This window comes from Odocoileus virginianus, chromosome 1 (assembly GCF_023699985.2).
Source record: "Odocoileus virginianus isolate 20LAN1187 ecotype Illinois chromosome 1, Ovbor_1.2, whole genome shotgun sequence".
Taxonomy (NCBI): Eukaryota; Metazoa; Chordata; class Mammalia; order Artiodactyla; family Cervidae; genus Odocoileus; species Odocoileus virginianus.
Genome location: NC_069674.1, coordinates 71,035,344 through 71,054,978, shown reverse-complemented (window position 1 = coordinate 71,054,978; position 19,635 = coordinate 71,035,344). Strand labels below are relative to the sequence as shown.

Below are 19,635 nucleotides of genomic sequence, written 5' to 3'. Positions count from 1 at the left end.
AAGATTATTTGATGATATATTAGTATAGAAGGTGTATTTCCAATAAGATAGCAACAGTTTATGCAAACTAAAAATATTTAGCTTCTGTTTTATATTTCTTTAGACCTAATCATACAATCACTTTGGTTAGGCAACATTATTAAATAAAATTTTCAGGTTATCTCTATTGTTTTACAAAAAGTATTACAAATCCTAGAACCAGAAAACTTCTTATCTTGCCTCCTGTTTCCAGGTAAATGTTATATCAATCAATGTAAAGAAATCTTCAGATGCCTAAGTTTACAGCTTTATTTTATTTGAAGACACTTCATATGGCTAATGAATCTATTTATCAATAAATTCTTATTTATGCTTAGTCTAAAATCTGAAAATCTTTAGCTCATTTTATGATGTTTAATTGCTTGGAGGGAGAAGAAACACATCTTTATGTAAAGGCCCATAGACAGATAATTATTCACTAGTAGTTCATTTCTTTTTTCAGGCTAAAAGTTTTGTTTCTTTTTATTTAAATAAAATGGATTTCACTTTCATTCCTTCAGTTTTTTAATGTGTGGTTTTGTTGGTGTTCAGATGATAAAGAATCTGCCTGCAATTCAGGAGACCCAGGTTCAGTCCCTGGGTCAGGGAGATCCCCTGGAAAATACTGGCAACCCACTCCAGTTATCTTGCCTGGAGAATTCCATGGACAGAGAGGCATGATGGGCTGTAGTCCATGTGGTGGCAAAGAGTCAGACACAGTTGAGCAACTCACTTTCGCTTTCACTTTTGTTGGTTGGCCCATTTCTCAGTACCTATTCTCCTAATCTGGTACAACATTCAGGTAAGGAACTGACTGTTGTGCCTTATAGATGCCATCCTTCTGTTTTGCATTCAGGATCATGTTACTTTTCTATTTCCTAGATATGCGTCCTAGACTATGTGGACTAGAGCAGTTTCTCCTCCTTTTATGGTCCCAGAGCTGGCTGGCAGGGAAAAATGCTGGAAATGGTATATGATATATGATGGTATATGATTTTTACATTTTATTTTCAGGACTTACTTACCTTTTGATCATAAAAACCACATTTGGACTATAATTGAAAATGGGTCATGCAGGTATTATATGCTGGGTTTTTTTTTTACCAATTTACATATTAGGCCTTTCATTTTTCAAAAACAAAATGCATATCAAAGAGAAGAGTGCTTGAAATTCTACTTGATTGAACTCACTGTTAAATTACAATTTTAATTTCATTTAACAGTCTGTACGCCACACAAAAATAAAATGACCCCATTTATTCTTTTAATTTCATTGCAAATGTGGATTCCTTTCCTAGGAACACATTATATTTTCTGTCTCATTGTTTCAAAACAAAGAATGGGCAAACTCTGTGAAGCCATCACATGTGGTCTGGGTTCCAGATGTGGATGCTGTTTTATTCATGTTAAAAGAATTGGAATTTAGATACTCTCCCAACAGAAACTAAATTGTTTGAACAAAAATATCAAGTAAGTGGTGCAGTTTTTCTCTTTGCCCTGTGCTTGATAATAGCTAAACATGTTTTATTATTCTATGTGGAATTTGTTTTATGAAACTATCTCTAAATAGTTCCTCTGAAGTTTTCACTTTTTATTGCTTCAATGTAGGCTATGTTAGAAATTTTGTAAATGAACTATAATGAAGTATACTTGCTAAGTATGACATTTAACAGACTATGGACAGATAATAAGAAGCCTTGGCACTGAAATTTATAAATGCTCCAAATTAGAAAGTGTTCTCTGAAGCAAATGATGGTTCCAACATTTTACAGTCTTTCTTTATACCTTAGAAGTCTTAAATCTCAGGTCTAGGCAAAATTCATTCATTCTTCATCTATTATTCATTTGAAAAATATTTAATTAGCATGTATTATATTGATCGGGCTCTGGGGTAGAAGCTGGGAGTATAAAAGTCAGTGAGGTGCAGTGTCTACCTTCAAGGAGTCTGTAGTCTGGCATTGAAGACACACTTACAATAGATCGCTACAATCCTGTAAAGGTAAATATTGTGCACAGTGATTAAACCAAAGAGGGAAGATGAAGCCACTATTTTGGATTAGAGAAGATTGGGGGAGAGTCATGAGTGGGGAAGTGCAATTTGCCAAGTAAACTACAGAGGGAAGGACATTCCAGGCTGAAGGAGCAGAATGCGCAAAAGCATTAAAGTATGAAATAGTATGGTGTATGTATGAAGCTGTATAGTATGGCATGATTAGATTTACATGGATTTTTTAAAAATTATGTGAAAAGCTGGTCGAAAAATTTCTCTTAGGAAGAAACTACAAGGTTTTGTTTTTGTTTTGTTTAATCCCTTGTTAATTGTTTGAGGGAGGAGTCTTGGGAGTTGGCTGTGCCAAACTTTTACTTCTGGGAGGGAAAGAAAGAGGAAAGTGGGAAGATAAGACAAAAATAAGAAGGAAAGTGGATACTTAAATTTCCAGGGAATTTGTAGTATCATGAAAATGTAAATCGTCCTTCATCTCCTTCAAACGTAAGCCAAACTCACGAATGCTTTGCAGGAAAGGTTCTGTTTTATTTTGCCAAAACTTAGAAGGGACTGAATTTTGTAATCAGTTAAAATGCAAAGGAAAGCAAATAAGTGGTAGCCTGGAGAAGTCACTAGCATTGCAGGTTATATGAGAATACCTTAGGAATTCATAGGTATCCTGGGGAGCACTTTTCTCCTAGACAGGCCATGGAATTGAGGGACCAGGAGTCCCTAGTGGAAAATTGGCTTATATTATAGCTCTGATGGCTTCTCAGGTGGCTCAGTGGTAAAGAATCTGCCTGCCAATGCAGGAGATGAGGGTTTGATCCCTGGGTCAGGAAGATCCCCTGGAGTAGGAAATGGCAACCCACTGCTGTATTATTTTTAATTTTAATTTTAATTGGAGGATAATTATTCTATAATATTTTAATGGTTTCTGCCATACATCAACATGAATCAGCCATAGGTATTCATATGCCCCCTCCTCCCCCAAACTGCCTTCCCACCTCTCTCCCCATCCCCCAACTCCAGTATTCTTGCCTGAGAAATCCCATGGACAGAGAAGCCTGGAGGGCTACAGTCCATGGGGTTGCAAAGAGTCAGACATGACTGCATGACTAAACATGCATAGCTCTGGTATCATGTCTATAGAATGGAATGTCAAGACTTAAGATTCAAAAGGAAGCAGGCACCACCTCATGAGGGCCTTGAGCATTATTCTGGAATATAGATATTATCCTATGCAACACTATTAAACAAAACTCCCTCTTCAGGGAATAAATGACAATAATGCAAAAAGGAAGGAGGATGTATTTCAAAAGAGGTATAGGGACCACAGAGCAGGGAGTGATTTATTTTAGTTGGAAGGAGGAGGTGTCAGTCTTCCATGGAGGAAGAAGAATTTGAATTAAGCCTTAAAGACTGGGTAAGATTTTGACAAGTAAAGTAATAGGAACAGTGTTTCAGACCGAGAAAGCAGCATGAACAAAGGCTTCATTTGGAAAGTGTGAGTTGTTTGGGAAGTAGTTCAGTCTGGGGTTCCTAGGAGTAGTGGGAGGGAATACTGCACACTGCCAGGAAGACTTGCGTGTACACCAGATAGTTGGAGCAGACAAAGCCTTTGAAACTATTCTTTTTTCCCCCAGTTTTACATCTGGAATTGTTTAGCTGATGTAGATACACATCAGCAATGAACTAGTTACCAAATGTTGAAATAGTATGTGTGTTTGTGTGTACTTACTATATGACTGAGTCATACTACTCCAGGCTTAGAATATCACTGATGTAAACAGAAAACATACCTCCCCCAACTCTTTATTTTGAAAATATTCAAATCTATAGACAAACTCAAAAAATGGTATAATGAGCACTTACATATCCTTTATATTTATGTAGGAATATAGTTTTGTATGTGTATACATTGTTGTTGTTCAGTCATTAGGTCCTGTCTGACTTTTTGCAACCCCATGGACTGTAGCCTGCCAGGCTCCTCTGTCCACGGGGTTTTCCAGGCAAGAAAACTGAAGTGGGTTGCCATTTCCTTCTCCAGTCTATCTTCCTGACCCAGGGATCAAACTTGTGTATCTTGCACCTCCTGCATTAACAAGCGGATTCTTTACCGCTGAATTACCAGGGAATATATATATATATATATATTTTTTTTTTTTAATTCATACGTGTAGTGTGAACCATTTGAAAATAAGTCTCTGATATCATGATGCTTTACCTCTAAATATTCTATATGCATCTTCCTAGGACAGTTCCCTAGGTAGCTATATAGTCTTATGTATATATAATATGATACCTAAGATTAACAGTAGTACCATACTATATAATATAAAGTCAATATTCAGATTTTCTTTTTATCCAATCCCCAGAGTTCATGCATTGCATTTGGTTGTCATGTCTCTTTAGCCTTTCTTTTTTTTTCTTTAAATTTTACCTTTCAAGATCCCAGGCCAGCCACTATATAAAATATCCTACATTCTGGATTTTTCTGATTGTTCCTTATGATTGGATTCTAGGTAAACATTTTCTGCAAAACTACTACCTAGATGCTGTTTCATTTGAACTGTATTTTTCCTATTTACTTAATAAATAATCCATGATGTGATCCTTTGAGACCACATGAGTTCCCTGTTTCTCAACATCCTTTCAGTCAATGATTTGAGCATTAATTGATGATCCTTGCCTAAATCAGTTATTTTGTTGAGAGTTGAAAAAATATTGAGTTTTCTGATTCTGTCTTTCCTTCTGAGTGTAGAATCCGGTATTCACTTAAACCTTTTTTTCCATTATTCTTTCTCTTACTCTCTGCTGAATAATTTGGGAAGTACTTTGAATAAAAGATTATTTTAGACATAACGATTAACTGTCCCACTTAATTTTTTATGTCAGTTATTAACAACCTTTTTCATTGAGATATAATTAACATATAACATTTATATTAGTTTCAGGTATACAACAGAGTGATTCAATATTTGTATATCTTGTGAACTGATCATCACAATAAGTCTCTTTAAAATCTGTCACCATATATAGTTCCAGTTTTTTTCTTGTCATGAGAACTTCTAAGATCTACTCTCTTAGCAATTTTCAGATATACAATGCATTATTATTAACTGTAATCACCATACTGTATTATTATATCCCATGACTTATTTATTTTATAATTAAAAGCTTATACCTTTTGTCCCCCTTCACCCATTTTGCCCACAGCCTTAACCCCACCTCTGCCAATTACCAATCTGTTTTCTGCATCTATGATATTTTTTAAGATTCCACATATAATTGAGATCATGTGGTATTTATCTTTCTCAGTCTGACATTTCACTTGGCATCATACCCTAAAGATCCATCCATGTTGTCACAAATGGCAAGATTTCCTTCTTTTTTATGGCTAAATGCACACACACACACACACACACATACACACATATATATGGACCACATTTTCTTTATCCAGTCATCCATCAATGGACACTTAGGTTGCTCCCACATTTTGGCTATTGTAAATAATGCTGCAGTGAACAGGGGGGTACATATATCTTTCTAAATTACTGTTTTCATTTCCTTTGGATAAATACCCAGAAGTAGAATTGCTAGATCATCTGATAGTTCCTTTTTTAATTTTTTAAGGATCCTCCATACTGTTTTCCATAGTGGCTACTCCAATTTACATTCCCACCAACAGTGCACAAACGGCCCGTTTTCTCCACGTTTTCACCAACACTTGTTACTTCTTATCTTTTTGATCATATTTATTTTAACAGGCAACATTTTAATTTTCCCACATTCCTGTTAAGTGTGTTTACAAAATGGAGTTACTCTTTTGCTTAGTGTAATTATGTTGTTTGTTGGCAAAAGATGACACATTGAAGAAAATAAAAAACAACAGTATTTTGCCCCATTATAAGACTATATACATTTGGTCATAATTTGAAAAGAACCAAGTTTTATATATGAAATTGAACTGTATGAAACCTTGTTAATAAGTTTCACAATCTGAAAGATTTAGTCTTTACAACTTGGATGTGGCTTTTTTTTCTGAAAGATGGTGCTTTCAGAAAAAGTCTAGGCATTATAGAATACTAACATTAGAATAAAATATAATGTAATTTATCTGATAGCCACATTCCCACAAACCACCCTTGTTTATGGTATGTTTTGGTTTGGGAACTGTCAACAGTTTAATAAGGCACACCAGAACAGTAAATAAGCATAGATAAATTTTATAATCTGTTCTGTTTTGAATAAAGTCTCTAGAAAAAAACTATAAAATTACATAAGTTTGCATAGTTTGTCCAACTTTTAATTCATTTTTTCTTAATATTCTTTATAAGTATAGCTTGTAGACTTTCAAGATTAAAACACTATTACAAGCCTCTCTTCCATAGTTATGAGATAAGCCTTTATAAAGGTATGGTAAAAATATGAAAATATGACAAATGATTAATAACTACATTATTACAAGGAGTTCATACAAGTTGGCAGAAATATTGAGACCCCCCCAATATATAAGTGACTGAAGAATATAAACATAAAATTTACAAAATAAAAAAGACAATCACAATAATAAATCTAGGGGGAAATTATATTGCTAGAATTTTTTTAAATTCAAAACCAAATAGCAATAAAGTTATAATGTATATCTATTTTTTGTTGAAATTAAAACAGCCAATATTGACGAATGAGTATAAGGCCAGCCTACTTATTTTTTTAGTTGATGGCAATAAAAATTACTACAACTTACTGGGAAAGCAAGTGACCAAAACAACAAGAAAATATCCTGTTCAAAGAATGGAAGATTTGAGGGGGAGAAAGGTTAGTAAAAACTTTGGGGCAGCTTTCTTGTCTTATTCCTGTTTCTACCCTGAAACCTAGAATTACTGCCTTAAATATAGTAGGGACTAGATAATTAAGTACCAAAAGAAGGAGGAAAAAAGAATGAGTGAATAAGTAAATAAAATGTCTCAATATGAAAAGTAATTTAGAATAACTTGGGGGGAAAAAAACCAATACATGGGTGCATTATTAAATTCTTATCTATATCAACAAAGAATTTATATAAAGTATTAACACCATGCATATTTCCTTTACGAGACCCAGAACAGTTCTGGGGAGTTTAGTCTGTTCTAAATAAACTGTAGTAGCACAAAAACACCAATATTCAAGCAAAATATTAAACTTTGTATGTTAACATATACAAGTATGTATGTATGTGAACAATTTTGTTTAACAGAAATTAATATATCCTTCTCTGTATTCATGTTACTTGGTCCATCTGTGAAGTTCAACCTTGCTTTCTGAAACATCACTTCCCTTAGTTCCCATGACATCACTCTGAACTCTTTCCTTATCTACTGCTCTGGATGTTCATTTTCAGCTTCCTTTGTGGGCTTATCTTCCAAATCCACCCAGTAAGTATGCGAGTTCCCTGGAGCTTTGAAATTGACCTCTCTTCTTCTTTTGTCTCTCATCCATAACTTCAGGCACCTCAGCCTTCTCTACAGCTAGCCTAGATCTCTCTTCTGAGCACCAGAGTTTTTAAATTAGACACCTGAACGAGACACAAGCACCTGAAACTTAGCACTGTTACTTTCAAAGGACTAGTATTCAAACTGGAAACCACAGTGTTTAATGAATTCTTCCTACTGTTTCTTTTGGTTTAAGCAAGAAGTCTGGTTAAAGTTGAATAACTCGTGGTAGAATTTTCTTCTACTTAATTAAGTACATTGTTCCTTTCTCTGCATTTTACAACTTTTATGACTCTCTATGTTTTGGTCTTTTTTTCTGAATTGAATATAGTTAATTTATAATGTTGTGTTAGTTTCAAACATACAGCAATGTGAATATATATAGTCTTTTTCAGATTCATTCCATTATAGGTTTTTAAGATATTGAGTATAGTTCCCTGTGTTATACAGTAGGTCCTGTAGTTTACCTATTTTATATATAGTAGTGTGTATATGTTAATCCCAAACTCCTAGTTTATCACCCCTCTACCCCGCTATCCCTTTTGGTAACCGTAGTTTGTTTTCCATGTATGACTCTCTCTATAGCGCCTAGATTTCTCTACATGGGAAATCTATAAATATAATCCATACAACTTAGGATATTTAATATCTGATTACAGGATGTTGGAAAACAAATCCTAAGAAATAAGATGGAATGTGGTACACAAGAGTCTAGGATGACTGACAATTTTGATATAATTATTGGAGGTGCGAAAAGTGAAGTCACTCAATTATGTCCAACTCTTTGCGACCCCATGGACTGTAGCCTACCAGGCTCCTCTGTCCATGGGATTTTCCAGGCAAGAGTACTGGAGTGGGTTGCCATTTCCTTCTCCAGGCGATCTTCCCAACCCAGGGATCGAACCTGGGTCTCCTGCAGGGAGACCTGCAGATCAAACCTGGGTCTCACACTTTACCATCTGATCCACCAGGGAAGTCCATTGGAGGTGTAGATCTACCATTGGAGGTGTAGATCATGATAAATTTGTAAAGAAAAAAAGGTCCCTAACAGCAAACATAGGAAACCTCCTTTCTTGTTGCTTTTTTGAGGATAAAATGGGATAAAAGTTATTGTGATAGAGGGGATAGAGTTAGAAGGTATTGTTGAAAATCTTTTGTGTAAATTTTCTGTTTCAGTAATGCTTATATTGTAATATACCTAATGCCTATGATAACTTGTTAAACGTGCTGAGAAACAAAACAGACAAAATGAAGATTCTGAAGTCAAATGAATCTCTTGTCTTCTATCTGTCAACCAGGACAAAAAAGAGCTCTTAGTCTGGAGAGAAGTGTCCTGGTACTGGATTGAAACATGTTGAAAGAGAATTCAGCATCTTGCGTCCAAGTCTTAATCCTTCTCTCGTTTCTTTTCCTGGTAATGGTACTGCTATGTCCACAACTGATCAAATAAAAACCTGGATTTTATCTGCATTTACTCCTTGCCCCACTGCTCTGCATATCCAATTAATCAACCACCAAGCCCTACCTACACTACCTCTAAATATCTCTTATACATGCCTCTTCTGCCACCATGGTCGGAACCTCATTATTTAAGCTGTCATCGCAAAAGCTCATCCTTCTTAAATAGATCTTCCTACTGTTAGGTCTCTGTACACAAATCTGTTTGAGTCCTACTCTGAGTTTTGCATTGGCTCCCTTTGTATATATATAGCACATAGTCTGAATGGCTTTGCGAGGCACCCATGGCCATACTCATTCTACCCTCCACCTCTTTCTCCAGCCTCATCTCCTGCCACATCCTCTGTCTCAGGCCATGCTCTGACAATACAAAGGCACTTGTGGATCCCCAACACACAACCCTCTCTCATGTCTCCATGCCTGCCTCCCTGCTTCTTCCTTCACTAGAATGCTCTTCTTTTCTTCAACTTACAAACACCTACTAAAGCTCTTAGCTGCACCTCAAAAGCTGAAGAGCATCTCCTGACTCCACCACAGAGACAACAGAGACAGAAGCACTCACCTTCCAACTCATTCTTGCTGCCAAGATGCAGTGCAGTGCACATAACTCCATAACAGCAAATAGATCTCATTATGTCATAGGTCTGATAAATTATTGCTATATACTTAGGTTGGAGAAGGCAATGGCAACCCACTCCAGTACCCTTGCCTGGAAAATCCCATGGACGGAGGAGCCTGGTGGGCTGCAGTCCATGGGGTCGCTAAGAGTCAGACACGACTGAGAGACTTCACTTTCACTTTTCACATTCATGCTTTGGAGAGGGAAATGGCAACCCACTCCAGTGTTCTTGCCTGGAGAATCCCAGGAACGGCAGAGCCTGGTGGGCTGCCGTCTATGGGGTCGCACAGAGTCGGACACGCCTGAAGTGACTTAGCAGCAGCAGCGGCATATACTTGGGTTAAGCAGTTTACAAGTCTTCATAACACCATGAGGAAAGTAATATTATAACTACTGTATTAAAGAGAAGGTAACGGAGGCACAGAGAGGTTAAGTAACTTGCCTGAGCTCTCATAGTGTAGTGACAGCAGTGAGGATGTAAAGCCACACTCTGAATTCCTGCTTTGAGTAATTTTTAGCCATGTAATACTGTTACTCGGTAGTGTTCTTTTGCCACTAGGCTATACCTTGAGGACTGTGTCTATAAGTTTAGTACTCCTAGATGCTTTCATAGGCTTTGATACACAGCTGCCAATGAATAGTATCTGTGAGTGAATGAGTAGTCTATGTATAAAATTATCTATTTTGATGAACCAATTTTCTCTTATCCTGCTAGTATACTCTCATAATTCTTCAGTGTAATCTATTTCCCTTTGTAACTGTGTGGCTTCCCTGGTGGCTCAGATGGTAAAGAATATGCCTGCATTGAGGAGACCTGAGGTCAATCCCTGGGTTGGAAAGATCCCCTGGAGAAGGGAATGGTAACCCACTCCAATATTCTTGCCTGGAAAATCCCATCAACAGAGGAGCCTGGCAGGCTACAGTCCATGGGGTTGCAAAGAGTCAGACACAACTGAGTGACTAACAGTTTTGTAATTGTGTGAATCATTGTTTACATTAATATGTTTCTTTATGAAGCAGTTACTGTATTCAGTATTGCTTACATATTCTTTTAGGAATAAAGAACAATAACTTTTATCTGAAAACACATTTTATCTCGATTAACACATCCTCTTTCTAAAATCACTGATAACACTATCTTGTACAATGTCCATGAAAATATATCTTTAACCTCACAAGTGATCTTCCCTTTTACACTCTGGTTAGCAATTACAATTTTGTAAAAATAATTTACCTTTTCTTTTTAATTATTATTATTTCTATTTACTTGATTATTAATATGGATATTGTAACCATACTTTTTAAAATGTGCCAAACTTTCCAACCTAATTTACCAACCTACAAGTCTAAAGGAAAACAGGCTTTGGTCAATACACAGAAATAGGTCCTCTATATGTCTGTGGAGGGAAAGAAAATAAGCATCTCTGTTTCCTGGAAATAGAGTAAGTCACCGTGGGTCTACTTGCCTCCACCCTGGTGGAGGTTGAGAGGAAAGTTATATCAACCAAAGATTCTCCTGGAGGGAAGTTACAAGCTCAAGTTGGTCACATCTTTTTTTGCAATGATATTAGTAGGCATTTTTCTGGAAACAGGAGAAAATTGACTGGAAGCTCTATGAGGAAAACCACTATTGCTAGTGATGGGACCAGCAGATTCATATAAGGCCACTGGGTGTGAAGAGGGGCCTGGAATGGACTAAGGAAAGGTCCAGTTCAATAGGAAAAAGTTCAATTGGGCAAACTTCTTATGTGCTTTTTTTTTTTTTTTTTGATTCAAGGCAAATCCATTTATCTCTGAGTTATTCTGCTTTCTTTTAACTCCCATTCTTTCTTTTTCTTAAACCTCAAGTGATTTCCTGTGCTTCCCGCTTTAGGAGTTGTGGTGCACTAAACCTCAGCCTTGATTTGTGTTTGTGTTCCATGCAGATGGGTGGTCTCTTGAAAGCATATCATCAGGTTAAGACGTGCAGCTGTAAGCATTCCCACTCCAGCTCAGATCATAGCTGAGAAGATGTGGCATTTTGAAAAATCTTGTGTTTGGTTTAGAGCAAGAAAATGGTACCAGATCCATTCATTCCCTTACTCACTACTCACTGATCAAATATTTTACACAACTTTTATGCATTAGGTGTAATGCTGGGCATCCCAAAGATGGGACAATCCAGCTTCTACCCTGAAGAGTCTTACAGTGTTGTAAGGAGGCAGGCATGGAAAAAAATATTAAAATACAATTGAGTGACTCAAAAGTATATTGAACTGATTGCTTTATTGGAGACATTATAAAGTACAGTGGAAACGCAAGGTAGGGAGATCCTAAGCTTTGCCCGGGAATTGCCCAGGAATTCCAGGGGAGCTTCACACAGCCGAAACTTGAGGGGTGAGCAAGAAGTTAGCAGGTAGGCAAAAAGAAAGGGTGTTTCAGACAGAGAGAAGAACTCACAGAAGTGAGAAGAAAAGAAGAGCAAGACCTGTCTGAGGAGCTGTAGGAGAATCAGTTCTGTGTCTCTGGAGCTAAAAATGAAGGTGGAAGTTATCTGGAAGTGAGGCTCTATAGGTAGGCATGAACCACCTTAGGAAGTCTTGGTCCCGCATACTAGATTGTTTAGATTTTATACTGAAAGCAATGTAGATCTCCTGACGATATATGAGCAAAGAAGTGAAAGACTCAGATTTGCATGCTGGAGGATCACACTGCATCAGAGTGAAGAATGGATTGAGGACAGTGATGTTTAAGAAGAGAGGTTAGTAAGAAGAATGATGCTTGAACTATGGCAGTGACAGCAGGTATGGAGAGGAGGCAGGGGGACAGAATTGAGAGATGTTTAGACTACACTAATTATTGTTAAAGATCTCACACTGGCTTCTTTCTATTCTTATATATTACTTAGTCTTAGAGATTTTATTTTTTTGCTAGATCTGAAATGATCTTATAATATATACAGTTAAAATTAATATGGAAAACATGCCAATATTCAATACAGTTCAGTTCAGTTCAGTTCACTCACACAGTCATGTCCAACTCTTTGCTTCCCCATGGACTGCAGCACAGCAAGCTTCTCTATCACCATTTCCCGGATTTGAGCAATATCACCATTGCTCAAACTCATGTCCGTCAAGTCGGTGATACCATCCAACCATCTCATCTTCTGTTGTCCCCTTCTCATCCTGCCTTCAGTCTTTTCCAGCATCAGGGTCTTTTCCAATGAGTCAGCTCTTTGCATCAGGCACCCGAAGTATGGAGCTTTGGCTTCAGCATCAGTCCTTCCAATGAGTATTCAGGACTGATTTCCTTTACGATTGACTGGTTTGATCTCCTTGCAGTCCAAGGGATTCTCAAGAGTCTTCTCCAACACCACAGTTCAAAAGCATCAATTTTTCTGTGCTCAGCTTTCTTTATAATCCAACTCTCACATCCATACATGACTACTGGAAAAACCATAGCTATGACTAGATGGACCTTTGTCGGCAAAGATGTCTCTGCTTTTTAATATGCTGTCTAGGTTAGTCACAGCTCACAAGGAGAAAGCGTCTTTTTAATTTCATGGCTGCAATCACCATCTGCAGTGATTTTGGAGCCAAAGAAAATAAAGTCTGTCACTGATTCCATTGTTTCCCCATCTATTTTCCATAAAGTGATGGGACCAGATGCCATGATCTTCGTTTTCTGAATGGTGAGTTTTAAGCCGACTTTTTCACTCTCCTCTTTCACCCTCACCAGGAGGCTCTTTATTTCCTCTTCACTTTCGGCAGAGTGGTGACATCTGCACATCTGAGGTTGGTGATATTTCTCCCGGCAATCTTGATTCCAGCTTGTGCTTCACTCAGCCTGGCATTTTGCCTGATGTACTCTACATACAAGTTAAATAAGCAACGTGACAATATACAGCCTTGACATATTCCTTTCCAATTTGGAACCAGTCCATTGTTCCATGTCCAGTTCTAACTATTGCTTCTTGACCTGTATACAGATTTCTCAGGAGGTAGTCTGATATTCCCATCTCTTGAAGAATTTTCCACACTTTGTTGTGATCTACATAGTCAAAGGCTTTAGCATAGTCAATGAAGAAGAAGTAGATGTTTTTCTGGAATTCTCTTGCTTTTACTATGATCCAACAGATGTTGGCAATTTGATCTTTGATTCCTCTGCCTCTTCTAAATCCAGCGTTAACCTCTGGAAGTTCATGGTTCACTTACTATTGAAGCCTAGCTTGGGGACTTTTGAGCATTACTTTGCTAGCATGTGAGATGAGTGCAATTGTGTGGTCGTTTGAACATTCTTTGGCACTGCCTTTCTTTGGGATTGGGATTAAAACTGACCTTTTCTAGTCCTGTGGTCACTGCTGAGTTTTCTGAATTTGCTGGCATATTGAGTGCAGCACTTTCACACCATCACCTTTTAGGCTTTGAAATAGTTAAGATGGAATTCCATCACCTCCACTTGCTTTGTTCATAGTGATGCTTGTTAAGACTCACTTGATTGCACTCCAGGATGTCTGGCTCTAGGTGAGTGATCACACCATCATGATTATCTGGGGTTTTAAGATCTTTTTTGTATAGTTCTTCTGTGTATTATTGTCACCTCTTCTTAATATCTTCCTCTTCTGTTAGGTCCATACCTATCCTTTATTGTGCTCGTCTTTGCATGAAATGTTCCCTTGGTGTATCTAATTTTCTTGAAGAGATCTCTAGTCTTTCCCATTCTGTTGTTTTCCTCTACTTCATTGCATTGTTCACTTAGGAAGGCTTTCTTATCTCTCCTTGCTATCCTTTGGAACTCTGCATTTAGATGGATATATCTTTTCTTTTCTCCTTTGCCTTTTGCTTCTCTTCTTTTCATAGCTGTTTGTAAGGCCTCCTTAGGCAACCGTTTTGCCTTTTTGCATTTGTTTTTCTTGGAGATAGTTTTGATCACCACCTCTGTTCAGTGTTACGAATCCCCATCCATAGTTCTTCAGGCATTCTGTCTATCAGATCTAATCCCTTGAATCTATTTGTCACTTCCACTGTGTAATCATAAGGGATTTGATTTAGGTCATACCTGAATGGTCTAGTGGTTTTCCCTACTTTCTTCAATTTAAGTCTGAATTTGGCAATGAGGAGTTCATGATCTGTGCCACAGTCAGCTCCTGGTCTTGTTTTTGCTGACTGTATAGAGCTTCTCCATCTTTGGCTGCAAAGAATATAATCAATCTGATTTTGGTATTGACCATCGATGATGTCTATGTGTAGAGTCTTCTCTTGTGTTGTTGGAAGAGAGTGTTTGCTGTGACCAGTGTGTTCTCTTGGGAAAACTCTGTTAGCCTTTGCCTTGCTTCATTTTGTTTCCAAGGCCAAACTTGCCTGTTACCCCAGGTATCTCTTGACTTCCTACTTTTGCATTCCAGTCCCCTATGATGAAAAGGACATGTTTTTTTGGTGTTAGTTCTAGAAGGTCTTGTAGGTCATCATAGGACTGTTCAACTTCAGCTTCTTCAGCAATAGTGGTTGGGGAATAGACTTGGATTACTGTGATGTTGAGTGGTTTGCCTTGGAAACAAACAGAGATCATTCTGTTGTTTTTGAGATTGCACCCAAGTACTGCATTTCAGACTCATGTTGACTATGTGGGCTATTCCATTTCTTCTAAGGGATTCTTTCCCACTGTAGTAGATATAATGGTCTTCTGAATTAAATTTGCCCATTCCAGTCCATTTTAGTTCACTGATTCCTAAAATGTCAGTGTTCACTCTTGCCATCTCCTGTTTGACCATTTCTAATTTACCTTGATACATGGACCTAACATTCCAGGTTTGTATGCAATATTGTTCTTTACAGCTTCAGGCTTTACTTCCATCACCAGTCACATCCACAACTGGGTGTTGTTTTCTCTCTGGTTCAGCCTCTTCATTCTTTCTGGAGCTATTTCTCTGCACTTCTCCAGTAGCATATTGGGCACCTACTGACTTGGGGAGTTCATCTTTCAGTGTCATATCTTTTTGCCTTTTCATACTGTTCATGGGATTCTCAAGGCAAGAACACTGAAGTGGTTTGCCATTCTGTTCTCCACTGGGCCTTGTTTTGTCAGATTCTCCACCATGACCTGTCTATCTTGGGTGGCCCCACATGGCGTGGCTTGTAGTTTCATTGAGTTAGAGAAGGTTGTGATCCATGTGATCAGTTTGGTTAATATTCAATTAGGGTTACTTAATTATTTTTTTAAAGTTCAATTTGAAAATAATTTGGGTGCTACCAGCAATTCAAGAACCTTTATTCCTGTGAGGCCTTCTAAAAGTCTAATATCCCTTTAGGAGACTATGCTATAATGTGGCAGAGATGAGATATGGTATACTAGGAACTAAAGAATGCTAACTTATTTAGAAAGACATGTAGAGAAGTTAATCTCCCCATGTGATTTATGTTTTCTTAAAAAAAAAAAGAATGCATCAATAAAATAAAACCTATTGATATTGCCTTGAAATGACCTATGTTGAGAGCGTGATTATCTGGTCATTATGGATAGCATGACTAATGTTTATTACAAATAAAATTACATCCAAAATATCTTAAAAGACACTATTAGCTTATGTTAAGAAGTTGCAGCTATTGTCAGAAACATCAGTGAGTTCTTGCTCAGCATCTACCCGCCCAGGCACAAGTATGGAAGGAGGAGCATTCAAAGCTGAAAGTACAGTATGTGTAAATATCCCAAGGTAGCAAACAATTTGGCTTGTTTCAGGAGTTAAAAAGTGGCAGTGGGGCTGGAAGAAAGGGAATTAGAGGAGCAGAGACTTGAATGATAATGGAGGAGTCAGCAGTGATCTGTTTAAGTAATGGTAAATGTTCTTTAAAACTTTGGTCTTTCTCTAATTTTATTTATATTTTATTAAACATTGTTGCATTATCCTCTCGACATTCCACACATGACTGCACTCTTCTGGTTATCTTAAAAACCTTTTTCATCTTCTATCTTTAGTATACTCCGTGGATTCATCTTCTTCCCACCCTTTAATACTGGTTTTCTTGTGTTCCTCCCAGGTACACATTTCTCCTTACTCCCTACACTCTCTCAGGATCTTTGCCACATACAAACCCATGCTGATGACTCCTAAAAATCTGAGTCTTCCTTCAGGATCTCTCCCGCAAGTCTTTGGCCTGAATATCCTGCATACTCTAACTCATTCTAATAAAACCAAAACCACCTTTTCCTCAAAACCTATTACTTTTCCTGCATTACCTAACTCTTTGAGGTAGGTCCTCCATCCACCCAAAATCAGATTTGGAATCATTCTTATCCTCTCAACCTCTAGGCCCTTATCTTCCCCATCTAGTCAGTCACCAAATTCTTTCAGTTTTACCTCCTAAGTAGTCTTGACAGTGTTCTTTCCACACTACTACTCTGACCTAGTTAAAAAATTCATCTCTTTAACTACTGAAGTAACTCCCACTGCTTTCCCCGCCAATCTGTCCCCCAGAGAATTTGTTGTTGTTCAGTTGCTAAGTTGTATCCAACTCATTGTGATCTCATGAACTGCAGTACGCCAGGCTTCCCTGTCCTTCATTCTCTCCCGGAGTTTGCTCAAACTCATGCCCATTGTATCAGTGATGCCATCCAACCATCCCATCCTCTGTTATCCCTTCTCCTCCTGCCCTCAGTCTTTCCCAGCATCAGGGTCTTTTCCAAAGAGTTGGCTCTTTGCATCAGGTGGCCAAAGTATTAGAGCTTTTCAGCTTTAGCATCAGTCCTTCCAATGAATATTCAGGGTTGATTTCCTTTTATATTTATTGGTTTGATCTCCTTGCAGTCCAAGGGACTGTCAAGAGTCTTCTCCAGCACCACAGTTTGAAAGCATTTGTTCTTCAGCATTAATTGTTCTCTGTGGTACAACTCTGATATCCAACTCTGACATCCATACATAACTACTGGAAAAACTATACAACTTTGACTATATGGACCTTTGTCAACAAAGTGATGTCTCTGCTTTTTAATATGCTGTCTATGTTTGTCATAGTTTTTCTTCCAAGGAGCAAGTGTCTTAATTTCATGGCTGCAGTCACCATCCGCAATGGTTTTGGAGCCCAAGCAAACAGAATAACCCAGATAATCTAAAATGGGAGACTGACCATGACTGTGACTCCCCTTCTAGGTGCTACTTCATCATCCATTGATTCAAGTCCAGACTCCTTGGCATAGTGTGACATTCCGGTGGTAACCTCGCCTTTTCACAGTATATTCTAGCAGTACTAAGCTGCATAAAGTTCCCTGAATAAGCAAGCATAGGCATGCTTTCGTGTTAGACTGGCTGAGTTAATAGATCCCTTTCTCTGCATCTTCTATCACTCCATCTGCCATACCATATTTAAATGAGTCACATTTACTCTTCCAAATTGGGCTGCAGGGAACAAATCTTACTCATATTTGGTATTGTAGGGCTCAGCGTTAGTTCCTTCAGTGAATATTTATCAAGCATCTCCTACCCTCAGGATTCTGGGAAAACAGCAGTGAACAAAATTAAGTCTCAGCCTCATGGGTGTTATGTTCTCGTGAAGGGATGCCAGGAGATGGCCTACACAATGGACAGTTAGGGTGAACATTTTTCTAGTGCTCATGGTGAAAAATTTTGAAAATCAGGCAAATGAAAGAGTCTTCTTAAACCACTGTCTAAGCATATGTCTGAAACATAGCTCTGACTCATTTTTCCTTTAAACAAGTATGGGTGGTGACTAAGGCAACCTAAGCAACAGATTTAACTGCCCTAACTGGGGATCCTGTGGTCTTCAGTAAATGATAATTCTCCTAACTAGCAGAAAACCTGTTCCCATATACTGGAAGTATAACCTTATATTCAAACAATCCTCTGGGGCAACAGGAAATTAATAACATCCTGCTGAATTAGACATTAAGAAAAAGCTATAGAAAATTAAAGATTTTTAAAGATACCATAAAATATCATCACATTAGTAAGCTATTTCCATCACTTACAAACCCTATTCTCTTTATATTGGAAGATGAAAATTAATATCCTTCTTCTTTCTGTAAAATATGCTTATTAGATAACTTCCTAAACAACTTTTATTCTTGGATGATGTAATAGATTAGTCACTATTTTTCCCAAAAGGAATGAATGAAGACAGTAAAATTATTAAAAGGAATGTATAAAGTTTGAAGTAACTGTTCTCTTCCTTGCTGTCCCCATTTAAATTAGTTCTCTCAGTTAAATATATTGCTTGATTTCTAAATATCTATAGTTTTTTCTTTGCTGATTAACTTCCTCATGAGCATCCATGATTTTCCAGACATAAAAGCCCATTACCCATGCAACCTTAAAGAGTTCGTCTACCTTCAGACTAGTAAATTTCACTGATTTCCCTGCTTATTTCTAGAGCTCTTCTACATCTCTGTAAAGCTGTCTTTCAGGTGACTCAAACTAAACATGCCTATTTCCCCAGCCTGTAGCAATTCTCCCACTGTGGAAAGGGCACAGCTCAGTAAGGGATACCACCGTTTATACAGCCCCTCAAGCCAAAAATCTGGTATCATCCTTGATTTTCTCCTTCTCTTCCTTACCTCCATATTCATTCTGTCTCTAGTTCCCATTGATTCTTTCTCCAAATGTCTCTCAAATCTGCTGTGCCAGCGTTACTACTATCTCCCTGGTTCTAGCCCTGATTACAGACCCTCATAATTTTTCACCTGGATTACTGCTTTATAATCAGTCACTGACCATTTATGCTTAGTCGCTCAGGCATGTCTGACTCTTTGTGACCCCCCTGGACTATAGCCTGCCAAGCTTCCTTCTCCAGGGGATCTTCCTGGCCCAGGAATTGAACCCAGGTCTCTGGCATTACAGGTGGATTCTTTACTGCCTGAGGCACTAGAGACGCCCTAGTGCATTATTCCCATGTCTATCCAGCAGATAATGATCTTTTCAAAATTTCAGTTTTAATATTTTATGGCCTAATTAACAATACTGAATGTCCTTCTATTGCCAACAAGGCAGAGGACAAATTCCTCACTGTGGCTTCTGGGCCCCTCATGACCTGGCCCCTGCCTACTTGTCAAACATCATCTCTTACCACTCTCCTCACAATCAAGCTACA

The 19,635-nt window shown here is 37.8% G+C and overlaps 2 protein-coding genes across 2 annotated transcripts in view; one reads left to right on the top strand and one right to left on the bottom strand.

The window, feature by feature from the left end:
• The window catches only part of FBXL13 (F-box and leucine rich repeat protein 13), a 220,506-nt gene that overhangs the window by 37,738 nt on the left and 163,133 nt on the right, over window positions 1–19,635 (bottom strand). The gene's annotated exons all lie outside the window — the stretch shown is intronic.
• The window catches only part of FAM185A (family with sequence similarity 185 member A), a 159,465-nt gene that overhangs the window by 113,736 nt on the left and 26,094 nt on the right, over window positions 1–19,635 (top strand). The window lies entirely within an intron of this gene.